The sequence below is a fragment of the Ranitomeya imitator genome, chromosome 1, assembly GCF_032444005.1.
Source record: "Ranitomeya imitator isolate aRanImi1 chromosome 1, aRanImi1.pri, whole genome shotgun sequence".
Lineage (NCBI taxonomy): Eukaryota > Metazoa > Chordata > Amphibia > Anura > Dendrobatidae > Ranitomeya > Ranitomeya imitator.
In genome coordinates, this window is record NC_091282.1 from 1,215,369,692 (window position 1) to 1,215,388,460 (window position 18,769).

Here is an 18,769-nt window from a genome sequence, read left to right on the forward strand (position 1 = left end):
TGTTATTTGGGGTTCAGTAACGTCAGCTGATCCCCAGCTGTGAATCCGGCAACGTGTCATGCGACCGCCACGCTGGCACAACTAAAATGTAAGGGAACCTGCCCCCCCCCTAGGCATTTGTTACTGAAAGAGCCACCTTGTGAAGCACTAATACTGCACAAGGAAAAGGTAGCTCTTTAAATTATGCTCCTTGGAAACGCTGAACTACACACTCATGTAATGTGTCCCCTCATACCGTCAAACCGTCCCGGAGGTGGGACTTTCCTTTGTAATGTGACACAGAACAGCCGTCATTCCTACCCCCTTGGCTCCATGCGCCGCCTCCTTAGCGTTGTTTGATTCTGTCACGGACCCTGCGCTGTTATGTTATCCCTTGGCCATGCACAGTTTGCGCTGCCCGTCCTCTGACATAATTTGTTGTCGGCCTGGCTGCGCCTGTGCGTCCACGCTGCCCGAAATCCCACCTCTCAGTGTCGTCTAATGTGATGCCACAGTGGGCCTGGGATCCATGGCCATGCGCAGTGCATATACTAGCCTCTCACTCCCCTTCTTCCCGCTTCTTCAGACTAGGCGGCACCAGCTGATCCCTAATAGCATGCCACGGCCGTGATGCCGCACAGTCTGAAGAAGCAGGAAGGAGGGGAGTGAGAGGCGATGATATGCACTGCGCATGCCCATGTGTCCCAGGCCCGCAGTGGGATTACATTAGATGACACTGCGAGGTTGGATCTCGGGCACCTTGGACGCACAGGCGCTGCCAGCCTGACACCTAAGTGATGTCAGAAGACAGGCACCGCTAAGTGTGCATGGCCAAGGGATAACATTACAGCGCGGGCTCCGTGACAGAATCAAACAACGCTGAGGAGGCGGCGCACGGCACCAAGGGGGTTGGAATGACGGCTGTGCTGTGTCACATTACAAAGGAAAGTCCCACCTCCGGGACGGTTTAACGGTGTGAGGGGGCACATTATATGAGTGTGTAGTTCAGCGTTTGCAAGGAGCATAATTTAAAGAGCGACCTTTTTCCTTTTGCAGTATTACTGCTGTACAAGATGGCTCTTTCAGCAACAAACGCCTGGGGGGGTTAAAGGTTCCCTTTCAACTTGCTCCAGTGCAGGCTTCGGCTTACACTCCGCTCCTACTGCAGACCCTGGGCTCTAACACCGCCAGTTGTTGCCCGGAACAGCAACACCAGCTGTTCCCCTGCTGTGTAGCTGTCAACGTGTCCAGCACAAGCCACGCTGGCACAATAACAGACATTTTCCTGCCTCCAGTGTAGGCTTCGGCCTACACTTTGCTCCTCTTTGATTCCCTGGGTTTCAACACTGTCAGTTGTCACCTGGAAGTGTTGTCTACACAGAAAAAACACTCGCTGATGTGTCAGTGGGGTTACGCAACGCCAGCTGTTCCCCTGCTGTGTAGCCGGCAACGTGTCCTGCAAACGCCACGCAGACATAACAGACCTAAAGCTGCCACCAGTGCAGGCTTTGGCCTACACTCTGCTCCTCTCCTCCTGCTGACCCTTGGCTCTAACAACGCCAGTTGGTGCCCGGATGTGCTAGCTGCACAGAGAAAAACGCCTGCCATTGTGTCAGTGGGGTTCAGCAACGCCAGCTGTTCCCCTGCTGTGTAGGCGGCAACGTGTCCTGCAAACGCCACACAGGCACCTGAACAGAAATTAAAGGGACCCTGCCCCCCCCCCACAGGCGTTTGTATGTATAACAGCCACCTTGTACAGCGGTAATGCTGCATTTGTACAAGGTGGCTCACTTTTTCTCCATGCACACGTCGAACTCAACACGTACAAAATGTGTCTCATTAGAGACCATTACTCTGTCCCCGAGGTGTGACTTTCCTTTTTAATGACACGCAGCACCCACCTTGGTAGCGCTGCCTGACTACTGATGTCATTGGTTGGCTGGCTGCGCCTGTGCGTCCGCCCTGCCCGACACAACGCCCCTCGGTGTCTTATTTATTTTGACTGCGAGGGTGTGATTGATGGGCATGTGCAGTGCCTATGTTCGCCTGTCTTCACTCATCTCCTTCCGCCTTCTTCAGACTGTGCGGCCTCATGGCCGTGGCATGCGATAAGGGATCAGCTGAGGCCGCCCAGTCTGAAGCAGGTGTAAGGACATGTGTGAGCGGCGAACATATTTACTGCGCAAGGCCATGAATCCCAGCCTTGCAGTGTGACTTTATGAAAAGACACTGCGGGTCTGGGATTCATGGACATCGCTAACCGCACCGGCCGACATGAAATGAGGTGAGAAGACAGGCAGCGCAAACAGCGCATGGCCAAGGGATAACACAAGAGCGCAGACTCCTGTACAGCGAATAACAACGCTCAGGAGGCTGCGCCCAGCACCAAGGCGTTATTTTGGACACCTGTGCTGCGTCTCCTTAAAAGGACGAGTCACGCCTCCACTACAGTTTGACTGTATAATGGGCTAAATTGTGTACGTGTTTCATTCAGCGCGTGCAAGGAGCAAAGTTGATAGAGCAACCTTTTACTTGTGCAGCATTAATGCTGCACAAGGTGTGGCTCTTGTACTTTGCAACACCTGAGGGGGGGTTAAAGGTTACCTTTGAAATCGGTTCAATTAGGCTTCGGCCTACACTGTCCCCCTGCTGCCCCTGAGCTCTAACACCGCCAGTTGTTGCCCAGAAGTGCTAGCTGCACAGAGAAAAGCACCCGCCAATGTGTCAGTGGGGTTCAGCAGCGCCAGCTGTTCCCCTGCTGTGTAGCCGGCAACGTGTCCAGCACAAGCCACCCTGGCACAACAGACCAAAAGCTGACACCAGTGCAGGCTTCGGCCTACACTCTGCTCCCCCTGCTTATCCTTTGCTCCAACACCGCTAGTTGTGGCTCTAGGAAGACAATCTTGAATAGGTCCAAATCCGGGTTCCAGTACCGTCAGCTGGTTTTCGGCAGTGTCTTTGTCACGGGTACTCCCTTGTGCCCAGCCTGGGTCCAGCACCGTCAGCTGGTTCCGGGTAGTGTCAAGGTCACTTAGATGCCAATACGTTGTCCCGTCGTGTTGCGGTCGGGTTAGCCAACTCCATGGTGCCTCCAGTTTAGGAGCTTCCTATGTGGGCTGCGGGAATTGGCAATCAAGGCTGGTTCTGTAGTGCCAGTAGGCCAAGCTCCCCCTGTAGGACTGTTGGTGTTCGATAACTGCGGCAGCCTCGCGGCCTAGCTGTTCTCTCCTCTCCTGCGGACCTCCTGGTCCACATCCTGGTTCCAGCACCGTCAGCTGGTTCCGGGCAGAGCCTTTGGCTAAGGTGCCTCCTTCTGGGTATCCGAGTTCCGCCAACGCCAGGCGGTCCTTGGTAGTGCTTTTAAGCACGGGTACCTACAGCTTAGTAACCGTGTTCCAGCACCGTCAGCTGGTCCTCGGTGCCATTGGCTCTTGCACACTTGGGCAACGCATCCGGGTTCCAGTATCGTCAGCTGGTTCTCGGCAGTGTCTTTGTCATGGGTACTCCCTCGTGCCCAGCCTAGGTCCAGCACCGTCAGCTGGTTCCGGGTAGTGTCAAGGTCGCTTAGACTCCAATACGTTGTCCCGTCGTGTTGCGGTCGGGTTAGCCAACTCCATGGTGCCTCCAGTTTAGGAGCTTCCTATGTGGGCTGCGGGAATTGGCAATCAAGGCTGGTTCTGTAGTGCCAGTAGGCCAAGCTGCCCCTGTAGGACTGTTGGGGTTCGGTAACTGCGGCAGCCTCGCGGCCTAGCTGTTCTCTCCTCTCCTGTGGACCTTCTGGTCCACATCCTGGTTCCAGCACCGTCAGCTGGTTCCGGGCAGAGCCTTTGGCTTAGGTGCCTCCTTCTGGGTATCCGAGTTCCACCAACGTCAGGCGGTCCTTGGTAGTGCTTTTAAGCGCGGGTACCTCCTGCTTAGTAACCGTGTTCCAGCACCATCAGCTGGTCCTCGGTCGTGCCATTGGCTCTTGCACAGTTGGCCAACGCATCCGGGTTCCAGTACCGTCAGCTGGTTCTCGGCAGTGTCTTATGCTTTTGTACCTTCTGCTCCCCATCCTGGTTCCAGTAACGTCAGCTGGTTCCGGGCAGAGCCTTTGGCTTAGGTGCCTCCTTCTGGGTATCCGAGTTCCACCAACATCAGGTGGTCCTTGGTAGTGCTTTCAGGCACGGATACCTCCTGCTTAGTGACCGGGTTCCAGTAACGTCATCGGTTCCTCGGTAGTTCCATTGGCTCTTGGACCTTCGGCTACCCATCCGGGTTCCAGTACCGTCAGCTGGTTCTCGGCAGTGTCTTTTGCTCTTGTACCTTCTGCTCCCCATCCTGGTTCCAGTACCGTCAGCTGGTTCCGGGCAGAGCCTTTGGCTTAGGTGCCTCTTTCTGGGTATCCGAGTTCCGCCAACGTCAGGCGGTCCTTGGTAGTGCTTTTTAGCATGGGTACCTCCTGCTTAGTAACCGGGTTCCAGTAACGTCAGCTGGTCCTCGGTAGTTCCATTGGCTCTTGGACCTTCGGGTAGCCATCCGAGTTCCAGTTCCATCAGCTGGTTCTCGGCATTTTCTCAGCCTTCTTGTACCTTCTGCTACATTTCCAAGTTCAAGACTCTAAAGACGACGACCCGGAAGACCACCCCTAAGATGACGACGGCACCAGAGAGGACAACCACTGAGATGACGACGACCCTGGAGACGACGACCCTGAAGACTACCCCGATGACGACGACGGCGGAGGAGACGACAACGGCGGAGACGACGACCCTGGAGACGACGACATGGAAGACCGAGAAGCAGAAGAACAAGAGGCTGCAGAACAAAGAGCAGAAGAACATTAAGCATAACACTGAATATCAGAGCAAAAGATATTATCTAAATTATATGCAGAAGAAGACTAAGCAGTGTATGGGGGTGAGTCCGTTCCTCCTCGTGGTGCCCCTGGATAAAGCCTGATGCTGCAGGCCAAACTGAACGCGGACAAATGTAACTTTTGTGACTGGCAGAACGGAAGGTGTAATCTTCAAACTTTTATAGATAACAACTACGGGAATGCCTGTCACAAATGAGAATATCATGAAGAAGTAGAATAGGAAGAATAATAATAGTTGAATAAAATGAATATGAAGAATGAAATAAAAAAAAAAAATAGGTAGAAGATGAAGAAGAAGATGAATAAGGTGAAGAAGAAGTTGATGTCAAAGATGCTGATGATGATGAAGATGAAAGTGTGGGAAAAGTAAAAAAAAAAAAAGGTGAAGGGCGTGGAATAGTGAAACATCAGTATCTGACAAAATAAAAAAAATCTTAACATAGTCAATATCTTTGTAACTCCGAACGTCTTAAAAAAAAATTTAAATTCCTGCTATTCTATTTGATTGGGCTAAACCTCTATGCCTTTAATGTCTCCTCCACCTCCCCAAATACATCCTGCATTATTCTTAGTTGTTTTCCTTCATGTAGAATGAACCTACAAGGAAAGAAAGGGTTTATTTTAATTCCAATATTTTGGTCCCATTGACTTGCATTGGGATCGGTATCGGCGATATCCGATATTTTTTTTAATATCGGCCGATCCAATCCGATACCGATACTTTCCGATATCGGAAGGTATCGCTCAACACTAATTATGGTATAACGTGTCAGTATTGGTTTAAATAAAATTTGTACGATTTTTATGAATATGTCTTGTGGGATTTTTCGGCTCCGTTTTCTTGTGCTGTACATGTGGAAGATGACAACTCGTGTCCACAGAGTACGCATACCGTACTCTTATAAATTCTCCAGCTGGTAAGTTCTTTATTACATGCAGAGGATGACCACTAGTGTCCGCAGAGCATGGACGCCGCGCTCTTATAATTTCTCCAACTGGTAAGTTCTTTTTTTCGTGCAGAGGATGACAACTAGTGTCCGCAGAGCATGCACACCGCGCTCTTATGAATGCTCCAGCTGGTAAGTTCTTTATTACATGTGGAAGATGACAACTAGTGTCCGCAGAGTCCGCACACCGCGCTCTTATAAATTCTCCAACTGGTAAGTTCTTTATTACATGCGGAGGAAGACAACTACTGTCCGCAGAGCATGTACACCGTACTCTTATAAATTCTCCAGCTGGTAAGTTCCTTATTACATGCAGAGGATGACCACTAGTGTCCGCAGAGCACGCACGCCGCGCTCTTATAATTTCTCCAACTGGTAAGTTCTTTATTAAATGGGGAGGATGACCACTAGTGTCCGCAGAGCATGCACACCGCGCTCTTATAAAAGCTACAGCTGGTAAGTTCTTTATTACATGCAGAGGATGACAACTAGTGTCCGCAGAGCATGCACGCCGCGCCTTTATAATTTCTCCAGCTGGTAAGTTCTTTATTACATGCAGAGGATGACAACCAGTGTCCGCAGAGCATGGACGCCGCGCTCTTATAATTTCTCCAACTGGTAAGTTCTTTATTAAATGGGGAGGATGACAACAAGTGTCTGCAGAGCATGCACGCCATGCTCTTATAAATTCTCCAGCTGGTAAGATCTTTATTACATGTGGAAGATGACAACCCGTGTCCGCAGAGTACGCACACCACGCTCTTATAATTTCTCCAACTGGTAAGTTCTTTATTACATGCGGAGGAAGACAACTAGGGTCCGCAGAGTATGCACGCCATGCTGTTATAAATTCTCCAACTGGTAAGATCTTTATTACAGGCGGAAGATGACACCTTGTGCCCGCAGAGTACGCACACCGCGTGCTTATAATTTCTCCGACTGGTAAGTTCTATATTACATGCAGAGGATGACAACTACTGTCCGCAGAGCATGCACACCGCGCTCTTATAAATTCTCCAGGTGGTAAGTTATTTATTACATGTGCAGTGCCCCAGAGTCCTGGTCGTTGCAGTAACGTCGCTCCTCCACTCCAGGGGAGTGATGGTACGTCTGATTGCATTAAGGCTGCTTTCACACATCAGGTTTTTTCTTTCAGGCACAATCCGGCAGTTTCAGGCACAATCCAGATCCGTTTTTTTCTTACGCCGGATCCGTTTTTTCCCCATACAGTTGTATTAGCGCCGGATTGTGCCTGAAGGACATGCGTTTCATCCGTTTTGTGCCGGATCCGTCCCTTCAGGCTTTTTTGCCGGACACAAAAAACGTCTCCTGCAACGTTTTTTGTGTCCGGCAAAAAAGCCTGAAGGGACGGATCCGGCAATAAACGCATGGAACGGATGTGTGAATGAACGTATCCGGCGACTGAATCCGTTTTTTATACATTGAGCATGCCCAGAAGCTTTGTTTTTGTTTCTGGCATGGGATCTCTCTCTCTCACCCATGCGCAGTACAGAGAGCCGGATCCAGCTAAAAAACGGATCCAGTGCATCAGTTTTTCACAATTTACACCGGATCCATTTTTTTGCAAATTTGCCGGATTTAACCTGAAACCAAAAACCGGATGTGTGAAAGCAGCCTAAAGGAGTTCACCTTGCCGGGTATCACAGTCAAACACTACACTTCACACTCCGGCCACCAGGGGGAGCAAAAGGTTCTATCTATTAGGCCACTCCTCACACTTGGGTAAAACTGGGAGTCGGATAGGAAGTTAGGCAGAAGAACGCAGACTGGGCTCTGCCCAAGTAACATCGAGTCAGAGCAGAAAGCTGACTGGGGAGGCCCAGGGAGGACCTGTCGGGGGTGGGATCCTGACAGCGTCCTAGCACGAGTTAGAATGTTATGGAGCTGCGCCTGCACTTCATTGCGGCAGCATCCTAAGAAAGGACAAGAAGCGAAGTATATTGTGGAGAGTGAGAAGTCGCAGAACAAGGAGATAAAACCAGAAGGAGTCCTGCCTTAAGATCACGGCAACATCCTTCTGAGGCGCGTAGCTGGTGGCCGGAACACCGAGGGAGTACTGACTCTACGCACTACTCCAAATAACGGCAGGGCAGTTAATTCCAAGTTGGCTGTCCAACCTAATAACCTAATGAAGACAACGGAGGCAACTGTGGGAGAGGGCGTCACTAGGGTCCCTATAAATTAACTCCAGGCCTACCTCATCATACAGGTTTGTCCTATCCATACCATCTGGGGGACAGAGAGAGAAACATCTACAAGGTTGTGAGGACTTTCCCATGGTGCTCCGCAGGGAGGTTCTACAACACACAGGCGCTAGTAGGAAAGCTACTGATTTCTTCCTGGCCAAGGGAACTCTGGATGTGCCTTCGGACCGGCCGGACTCAGCCAGCCCTGTGAGCGGTACTCTGGACTGCGGACGCTGAAGTCTTCAGTAAAAGGTAAAGAGACTGCAACCTTTGTGTCCTCGTTATTCACTGCACCTTACAACATCCACCATCACCATCTACACACCTTGGGAAGCCCAGGGGACATACTTCACCGGTGGGAAGGTATGCCATCTAGCTGCCATTCCATCACCCCAGCGGACCCCTAAGCAGCGTCGGTCACCCTGACCGAATACCACAGGTGGCGTCAGGAACACTTGACAAACTTTCTACACCTTTAATTGGGCACCCCTCAGCAGGGCCACGTACCGGGTCGGGCCACCGTGACATCCCCAGCACCGAGACAGAGAGAGGGACCCGGTACCGAGTACCCCACTGCCCTGCGCTAAGTGGGGGCACGCCACATGCGGAGGATGACAACTAGTGTCTGTAGAGTACGCACACAGCACTCATAAATTCTCCAACTGGTAAGTTCTTTACTACATGCAGAGGATGACAACTAATGTCCGCAGAGCACGAACACCATGCTTTTATAAATTCTCCAGCTGGTAAGTTCTTTATTACATGCGGAGGATGACAACTAGTGTCTGTAGAGTATGTACGCCATGGTCTTATAAATTCTCCAGCTGGTAAGTTTTTTATTACATGCGGAGGATGACAGCTAGTGTCCTCGGAGCATGCATGCCACACTCTTTTAAATGCTCCAACTGGTAAGTTTTCTACTACATGCGGAGGATGACAAGTATTGTCTGCTGAGCACACACACCACACTCTTTCTGGTCACTCTTTTATTACATGTGGAGGATGACAACTAGTGTCTGTAGAGTATGTACGCCATGGTCTTATAAATTCTCCAGCTGGTAAGTTTTTTACTACATGCGGAGGATGACAAGTATTGTCTGCTGAGCACACACACCACACTCTTTCTGGTCACTCTTTTATTACATGTGGAGGATGACAACTAGTGTCACGCACACCAAGCTCTTAAAAGGCTAGGTTCACATTGCGTTAATGGGTTAACGCTAATGGACTGCGTTGCACGGTGAAAATATTGCAATTAACGCCGTGCAATGGGTCCGTTAGCGCATCCATTGACAGCAATGTGATTTGTGCCTGTAGCGCATCACTAGCGCATGCCATTTTCGGCACGCGCTAGCGATGTGCCGTTCTTTTGTGACAGACCTCGGACGCTGCTTGCAGCATCCGAGGTGCGTCCGAGGTCCTTCCCTCGCTAGCGCAGATCGGGGATCTGCGCTAGCGGGGACGGCGAACGCGGACCCAAAATAAAGATTGTGTTAGCGCAATCCGCTAGCGCTATGCGCTTAACGGATTGCCCTAACGCAATGTAAACCTAGCCTAAATGCTCCATCTGGTCAGTTTTTTATTCCATGCGGAGGATGACAACTAGTTTCCTCACGCATGCTGGACTCTTAAAATTGCTACAACTTGTACGTTTTCTAATACATGCGGCGGATGACAAGTAGTGTCCGCAGAGCACGCATGCCACGCTTTTAGAAATGCTCCAGGTGGTCATTTTTTTATTACATGTGGAAGATGACAACTCGTGTCCGCAGAGCACGCATGCCACACTCTTAGGATATGTGCACACGTCAGGATTTCTTGCAGAAATTTCCTGAAGAAAACCGGAAATTTTCTGCAAGAAATCCGCATTTTTTTTTGCGTTTTTTTCACGTTTTTTTTTAGCATTTTGCAAGCGTAATTAGCTTGCAGAATGCTAAAGTTTTCCAAGCGATCTGTAGCATCGCTTTGAAAACTGACTGACAGGTTGATCACACTTGTCAAAGAAGTGTGACCAACTTTTTACTATAGATGCTGCTCATGCAGCATCAATAGTAAAAAGATATCATGTTAAAAATAATAAAAAAAATAAAAAAAAAATGGTTATACTCACTCTCTGCAGACAGCCGATGTCCTCAGCGGCGTCCATTCCTATAGATGGTGTGTGTGCAGGACCTTCGATGACGTCGCGGTCACATGAGCGGTCGCGCGACCAATCACAAGACGGCGACTTCATCGCAGGTCCTTCACACACACCATCTATAGGAACAGAAGCGGCAGCATGCACCGATGAGAGGCGGGAAGACATCGAGGGTGAGTATATCACTCTTTTTTATTTTAATTCTTTTTTTTTGACCAATTATATGGTGCCCAGTCCGTGGAGGAAAGTCTCCTCTCCTCCACCCTGGGTACCAACCGCACATAATCTGCTTACTTCCCGCATGGTGTGCACAGCCCTATGCGGAAAGTAAGCTGATCAATGCATTCCTAGGTGTGCGGAATCCCCGCAATTCCACATATTTAACCCCTTAATGACCGCCAATACGTCTTTTAACTGACCTGAGATATAAGAGAATAGCCTCCCCATACAGGTGACAATCCAGCATCCGTCGGTTGTGGACTATAGCTGACAACTTTGTGCATCAGCCACGATCAGTGTTTGCACCGTCCAAATCTGTTTAACCCCTTAGATGCTGCTGTAAATAGTGACTACATCATTATATATGGTTAACAGAGTGTGGGGGCTTCCTCTTTATCCCAATTGGTGCCCTCAGATCATGATTTTGTGGTCCTGATGTTTGCGATGGCAATTCACGACCAAATAGCGGCCTTAGAGTCTGACGGCTGTTGTAACCTGTTCAGAAGTTAGAGGCATTTAGGTGGTAAAAATACACATTTTCATTCCTATCATGCCACTTTGCATTAATTCCTGTAAAGCTCCTGAAGGGTTAATAAACTGACAGCAGTTTTCAATATGTCAGGGGGGGGGCTGTTTTTAAAATGGTATCACGTTTAGGGGTTTCCCAATATATGAGACCCCTAAAGTCACTTCAAACATGGATAAGTCCCTAAAAAAATAAATTTAGTAAATTTCCTTGAAAAAATGAAAAATTGCTGCTACATTTTTAAACCTCCTAAAATGCTAACAAAATAAAATAACATTTTACAAATGGTGCTGATGTAAAGCCGACATGTGGGAAATGTAATTTATTCATGGTCTGCTGTGGTATGACTATAGGGATTAAAGGGATAATCATTCAAATTTTGAAAATTGCTAATTTTTTAACATTTTTCTCAAATTTTTGATATTTTTTATAAATAAACACAAAACATATTGACCTAAATTTACCATTATCAGAAAGTATAATATGTCACAAAAAAAACAGTCTCAAAATCATTGGGATTTGTTGAAGCGTTGCAGAGTTATTACCACATAAAGTGACACTGGTCAGATTTCAAAAATTTGGCTCCGTCACTAATGAACATGTTGCTTTTTTTTCCGCGATGCGATTTTTTCGCGGAAAAAAATGCAACATTTGCACAAGAAATGTGGAATACACTTAAAATAATGGGAGGCATATGTAAGCGTTTTTTTCGCGTTTTTATCACGTTTTTATAGTGAAAAAACGCGAAAAATACTGAACGTGTGCACATGGCCTTATAAATGCTCCAACTGGTATTTTATTACACGTGGAGGATGACAACTGGTGTCTGCAGAGCACGCATGCCACGCTTTTATAGATGCTCTTTGTAACGGAGTAGCACCCCCGCCCTGATTTCATAGACCATACTTCATTAACATTTCCTACCCTGCTTCTGGTGGGGGGCATTGTGTTCCTGTGTTGCTCTCTGCAGGGGGCTTCTCAGACTGGCTGGGACTGGACATCTGGAGCCTCTTTTGTACTTTCAGCTCCAGGTAACAAATGTGTGAGGGTGGGTGTGAGCCCCTCCACCCATCCAAGGGGCTGATCCCTAGGGGTGGAACAATAAGCCCATGGATAATATACTATCCTTCTTCTGGGACCTGTGTGGTGTGAGGAGCTGGGATCTGCTGCTGCGGCCGGATCCTGGTGCCTGTCCATGATCTAGTGTTTTGTTTTCCCTGGAGTCGGATTATCGGGTGTCGCCCTGGATTTGTTATTTTGTTGCGGCCTTATTGTAAGTTGAAGAACCTGATCACTGTTTGCTGGAATATTCTCTCAGTTGCAATAAAGGTCTCTTGGATTATTCATCGCTCTGCTTCCCTGCTTGCTCTGTCGCACACCCCGAAACACTCCTTCTGGTCAGTTTTTTATTACATGTGGAGGATGAGAACTGGTGTCTGCAGAGCACGCACGCACGCACGCACGCACGCCGCGCCTTTATAAATGCTCCTTCTGGTCAGTTTTTTATTACATGTGGAGGATGAGAACTGGTGTCTGCAGAGCACGCACGCACGCACGCCGCGCCTTTATAAATGCTCCTTCTGGTCAGTTTTTTATTACATGTGGAGGATGAGAACTGGTGTCTGCAGAGCACGCACGCACGCACGCACGCACGCACGCACGCCGCGCCTTTATAAATGCTCCTTCTGGTCAGTTTTTTATTACATGTGGAGGATGAGAACTGGTGTCTGCAGAGCACGCACGCACGCACGCACGCACGCCGCGCCTTTATAAATGCTCCTTCTGGTCAGTTTTTTATTACATGTGGAGGATGAGAACTGGTGTCTGCAGAGCACGCACGCACGCACGCCGCGCCTTTATAAATGCTCCTTCTGGTCAGTTTTTTATTACATGTGGAGGATGAGAACTGGTGTCTGCAGAGCACGCACGCACGCACGCACGCACGCCGCGCCTTTATAAATGCTCCTTCTGGTCAGTTTTTTATTACATGTGGAGGATGAGAACTGGTGTCTGCAGAGCACGCACGCACGCACGCACGCACGCACGCACGCCGCACCTTTATAAATGCTCCTTCTGGTCAGTTTTTTATTACATGTGGAGGATGAGAACTGGTGTCTGCAGAGCACGCACGCACGCACGCACGCACGCCGCGCCTTTATAAATGCTCCTTCTGGTCAGTTTTTTATTACATGTGGAGGATGAGAACTGGTGTCTGCAGAGCACGCACGCACGCACGCCGCGCCTTTATAAATGCTCCTTCTGGTCAGTTTTTTATTACATGTGGAGGATGAGAACTGGTGTCTGCAGAGCACGCACGCACGCACGCACGCACGCACGCCGCGCCTTTATAAATGCTCCTTCTGGTCAGTTTTTTATTACATGTGGAGGATGAGAACTGGTGTCTGCAGAGCACGCACGCACGCACGCACGCACGCACGCACGCCGCGCCTTTATAAATGCTCCTTCTGGTCAGTTTTTTATTACATGTGGAGGATGAGAACTGGTGTCTGCAGAGCACGCACGCACGCACGCCGCGCCTTTATAAATGCTCCTTCTGGTCAGTTTTTTATTACATGTGGAGGATGAGAACTGGTGTCTGCAGAGCACGCACGCACGCCGCGCCTTTATAAATGCTCCTTCTGGTCAGTTTTTTATTACATGTGGAGGATGAGAACTGGTGTCTGCAGAGCACGCACGCACGCACGCACGCACGCCGCGCCTTTATAAATGCTCCTTCTGGTCAGTTTTTTATTACATGTGGAGGATGAGAACTGGTGTCTGCAGAGCACGCACGCACGCACGCCGCGCCTTTATAAATGCTCCTTCTGGTCAGTTTTTTATTACATGTGGAGGATGAGAACTGGTGTCTGCAGAGCACGCACGCACGCACGCCGCGCCTTTATAAATGCTCCTTCTGGTCAGTTTTTTATTACATGTGGAGGATGAGAACTGGTGTCTGCAGAGCACGCACGCCGCACCTTTATAAATGCTCCTTCTGGTCAGTTTTTTATTACATGTGGAGGATGAGAACTGGTGTCTGCAGAGCACGCACGCCGCGCCTTTATAAATGCTCCTTCTGGTCAGTTTTTTATTACATGTGGAGGATGAGAACTGGTGTCTGCAGAGCACGCACGCACGCACGCCGCGCCTTTATAAATGCTCCTTCTGGTCAGTTTTTTATTACATGTGGAGGATGAGAACTGGTGTCTGCAGAGCACGCACGCACGCACGCCGCGCCTTTATAAATGCTCCTTCTGGTCAGTTTTTTATTACATGTGGAGGATGAGAACTGGTGTCTGCAGAGCACGCACGCACGCACGCCTTTATAAATGATCCTTCTGGTCAGTTTTTTATTACATGTGGAGGATGAGAACTGGTGTCTGCAGAGCACGCACGCACGCACGCACGCCTTTATAAATGCTCCTTCTGGTCAGTTTTTTATTACATGTGGAGGATGAGAACTGGTGTCTGCAGAGCACGCACGCACGCACGCCGCACCTTTATAAATGCTCCTTCTGGTCAGTTTTTTATTACATGTGGAGGATGAGAACTGGTGTCTGCAGAGCACGCACGCACGCACGCACGCCTTTATAAATGATCCTTCTGGTCAGTTTTTTATTACATGTGGAGGATGAGAACTGGTGTCTGCAGAGCACGCACGCACGCACGCCGCGCCTTTATAAATGCTCCTTCTGGTCAGTTTTTTATTACATGTGGAGGATGAGAACTGGTGTCTGCAGAGCACGCACGCACGCACGCCGCGCCTTTATAAATGCTCCTTCTGGTCAGTTTTTTATTACATGTGGAGGATGAGAACTGGTGTCTGCAGAGCACGCACGCACGCACGCCGCACCTTTATAAATGCTCCTTCTGGTCAGTTTTTTATTACATGTGGAGGATGACATCTAGTTTCCTTAGAGCATGCATGCTGCACTCTTGTAGGGTATGTGCACACGTATTCTGGTCCACTGCGGATTTTTCCACAGCAGATTTGATAAATTTGCAGGGCAAAAACACTGCATTTTTGCTGCAGATTCATCGCGGATTTACCGCGGTTTTCACTGCGGTTTTCCAACTGTGGTTTTCCATAGCAGCAGCTGTAAAACCGCTGTGGAATCCACGGAAGAAGTGACATGCTGCGGAATGTAAACCGCTGCGTTTCCGCGCGTTTTTTTCCGCAGCATGTGCACAGCGTTTTTTGTTTCCCATAGGTTTACATTGTAATGTAAACTCATGGGAAACTGCTGCGGACCCGCAGCATTTTCCGCATCGTGTGCACATACCCATAAGTTTTTTATTACATGCAGCGGATGACAACTTAGTGTCAGTCTAATGCCTTCCGACAGTTGGGGGAGGCAGAGGAAGACATTGATGGCTTTCTGCAGGACTTTGAGCGGCAGTGTGCCCTTCATCAAGTGAAGCCGGAGGAACGGGTTCAGATTCTGGCCAGCTAGCTGACAGGCTGGGCAGTGGATGCTTATCGCACGGTACCTGATGAGGACTGTATGGACTATGAGCAGATCAAAGAAGTGATCTTGGCCCGGTATGCGCTGACACCAGAGGCATACCGCCAAAAGTTCCACGGACTTATAAAACGAGTAACCGATACCCACGCTGAATGGGCCTGTAAATTACGGCGGTCACTGCTACAGTGGGTACAAGAGAGCCAACCAACCACTAAGGAGGAGGTCCTCCAGCTCTTCTTGTTAGAACGATTCTTTAATGGACTAACTCCCGAGACACAGGAATGGCTTCGGGACAGGCAGCCAATGACTCTTGAGGAAGCCGCTCGTCTGACCGATGAACATCATGATACCAGGAGGCCTCAGTTGTCCAGATCAAAGATGGTCACTAGGGGTCCACCCATGGACCTGGAGGGCCCCAAACTACCGAAGATTGTAGGGTGACCAGCTAGAAACCCGGCCTACCACAGTCCCCTGGGGCTCGATGCCACACCTGCCGTCAGCTGGGCCACCTGCAAAGACAATGTCCCAACCGGACTCAGCATACGCAGTGGCCAAAGGCGGGAACAGGTACCTTCAGCCGGCTGCTGTACTCTGCTACCAAGGCGAAGCTGACCCGGCATTGGGGGCTACGACTAACCAAGGGGTGGAAGAGATTGAGGAAGTGCTGCATGAAGTAGACCCCATGCATGCAGCCTGGGCATATAATCGACAACAGCATCGACAGGTCGTGTGGGTTAATGGGAAACGTATGCAGGGACTGAGAGATTCCGGGGCAACTTTGACCCTTGTGAAGCCTCATCTCATCCGGGACCAAGAGAAGACGGACCGGACAGTGGCAGTCCGTGTAGCAGGGGGAGCCATACATCGACTGCCCACTGCCAGGATTAACCTGAACTGGGGAGTTGGGGATGGCCTTGTTGAGGTCGGCTTGATGGAGGATTTGCCTGCAGATGTCTTGCTGGGAAATGACTTGGGGCCCATGTTATCTGCCTTCTCGGTTGCCCCTCTGGCTGAGACATATCCTGTTAGGGTTGAGCGACACGGATCGGTCATTTTCATAAGTTGCTGACTTTTGGCGAAGTCGGGTTTCATGAAACCCGATCCGATCCCTGTGTGGGGTTGGCCATACAGTTGGCGACCTTCGCGCCAAAGTCGTGGTTCAATGACGCGAAAAGCACCATTTCTCAGCCAATGAAGGTGGACGCAGAGTGTGGGCAGCGTGATGACATAGGTCCTGGTCCCCACCATCTTAGAGAAGGGCATTGCAGTGATTGGCTTGCTATCTACGGCGCCACAGGGGCTATAAAGGGGCGTGCACGCCGACCGCCATCTTACTGCTGCCGATCTGAGTATAGGGAGAGGTTGCTGCCGCTTCGTCGGAAGCAGGGATAGCGTTAGGCAGGGTATATTAACCCCCAAACCGCTGTAGCGATTTCCACTGTCCAACACCACCTTTTGTTTGCAGGGACAGTGGAGGCAATTTTTTTTTTCCTCAGCTCTGTAGCTCATTGGGCTGCCCTAGAAGGCTCCCTGATAGCTGCATTGCTGTGTGTACGCCGCTGTGCAAACCAACTGCTTTTTTCAAAGCACAAATCCTGTTGTTCCTTCCTTTCTGCACAGCTATCTTGTTTGTTTGGCCACACTTTATACTTTTGTGTGCAGCAGAGCAGTCCTTTTTATTGCTGCCTGCCATACTTTTCTGAGATTACTGTAGGGAGATAGTAATTGTAGTACAGTCCCTTTTTTTTTGTTATATCTCTTCAAGCCACTTTCTGCCACAGAAAATATACTCTAATACAGTGGCCCACATTTATTCACTAGTCTCCCTGAAAAAATAAAACAAGTGGGAGATTAAGATTGGCAAATCTGCATCTGTGTCAGTCCTGTCTGTGGCATCTGCCTTTCATTTTCTGCCACAGAAAATATACTCAAATACAGTGGCCCTGATTTCTTCACGATTCTCCCAGAAAAAAAAAATAAAACAAGTGGAGATTTAGATTGGCAAATCTGCATCTGTGCCATTCCTGTCTGTGGCATCTGTCTTTCATTTTCTGCCACAGAAAATATACTCAAATACAGTGGCCCTGATTTCTTCACGATTCTCCCAGAAAAAAAAAATAAAACAAGTGGAGATTTAGATTGGCAAATCTGCATCACTGCCAGTCCTGTCTGTGGCATCTGTCTTTCATTTTCTGCCACAGAAAATATACTGTATAAGAGTGGGCCTGATTTCTTCAATATTCTATATGAAAAAATAAAAAGGGGGAGATTTTTATTGGTAGTGCGTGTATCTGCGTCAGTCCTGTTAGTGGCATATCTGTCTGCCACTTAAGCTGTGTACTGTTATACATTGGGCCTGATTTTCCCTGCAGTCTCACCCACCTATAAAGGGATATATAAATCCAACAGAAGTTTGAGTTCACCTTGTAACAGGTTTTACAGTAACAAATACCGTTTGTTTGGTTACGTTTTTCAAACAATGAGGAAGTCTGGTGGAAGAGGTCGTGGCCGTGGGCGGTCATTGTCAGGTGGAAATGATGGTAGTGGTGGTGGAGCATCAGGTGGTCGTGGGAAATATAGCACCTAAGTCTCGAGTTGTTGAGCTAGCGTCATCGTCTGGCTACACAAGGCCTCGAACGCTCCCTTTTCTGGGAGTAGGAAAACCGCTTTTAAAGCCGGAGCAGCAGGAACAAGTTTTGGCTTTCCTTGCTGACTCTGCCTCTAGCTCTTTCGCCTCCTCTTCGGAAACTGGTAAATGTAAAAGCAGCGCGTCGTCAGTGGATGTTCCCGGTCAGGGACAAGTCGATTCCTTGTCTTCTTCACCAAGAAGAGAAGGATGCGTCAGGCGACACAACGGGTTACTCCATGGAGCTCTTTACACATACCGTTCCTGGGTTAGAAAGGGAAATTGTTAACAGGCCATGCCCATTACAAGATGAATCGGACATGGAGTGCATAGATGCACAGCCACAGCCAGATTACTATGCTGTTCCTTTGACTCAGATCAGAACATTGCCCTCGCAGTGTACTGATCCAGAATCTGACCCTGATGAGACTATAGAGCCCCGTCACGAATGCTATAGCAGCGGCTTACACATTGACACAGAGGAAGTTGCACACGACATAGAAGAGGAGGTCATAGATGACCCAGTTGTTGACCCCGATTGGCAGCCATTGGGGGAACAGGGTGCAGGCGGCAGTAGCTCTGAAGCGGAGGAGGAGGAGGAGCCGCAGCAGGCATCAACATCGCAACAGGTTCCATCTGCCAGGCCCGTATCTGGCCAAAAATGCATGGCAAAACCAAAAGCAGTTTTAGGACAGCGTGGCCATCCGGTTAAAGAAGCTCAGTGTGCAATGCCTGAAAAGGTATCCGATAGTAGAAAGAGTGCAGTCTGGCATTTTTTTAAACAACATCCAAATGATCAGCGCA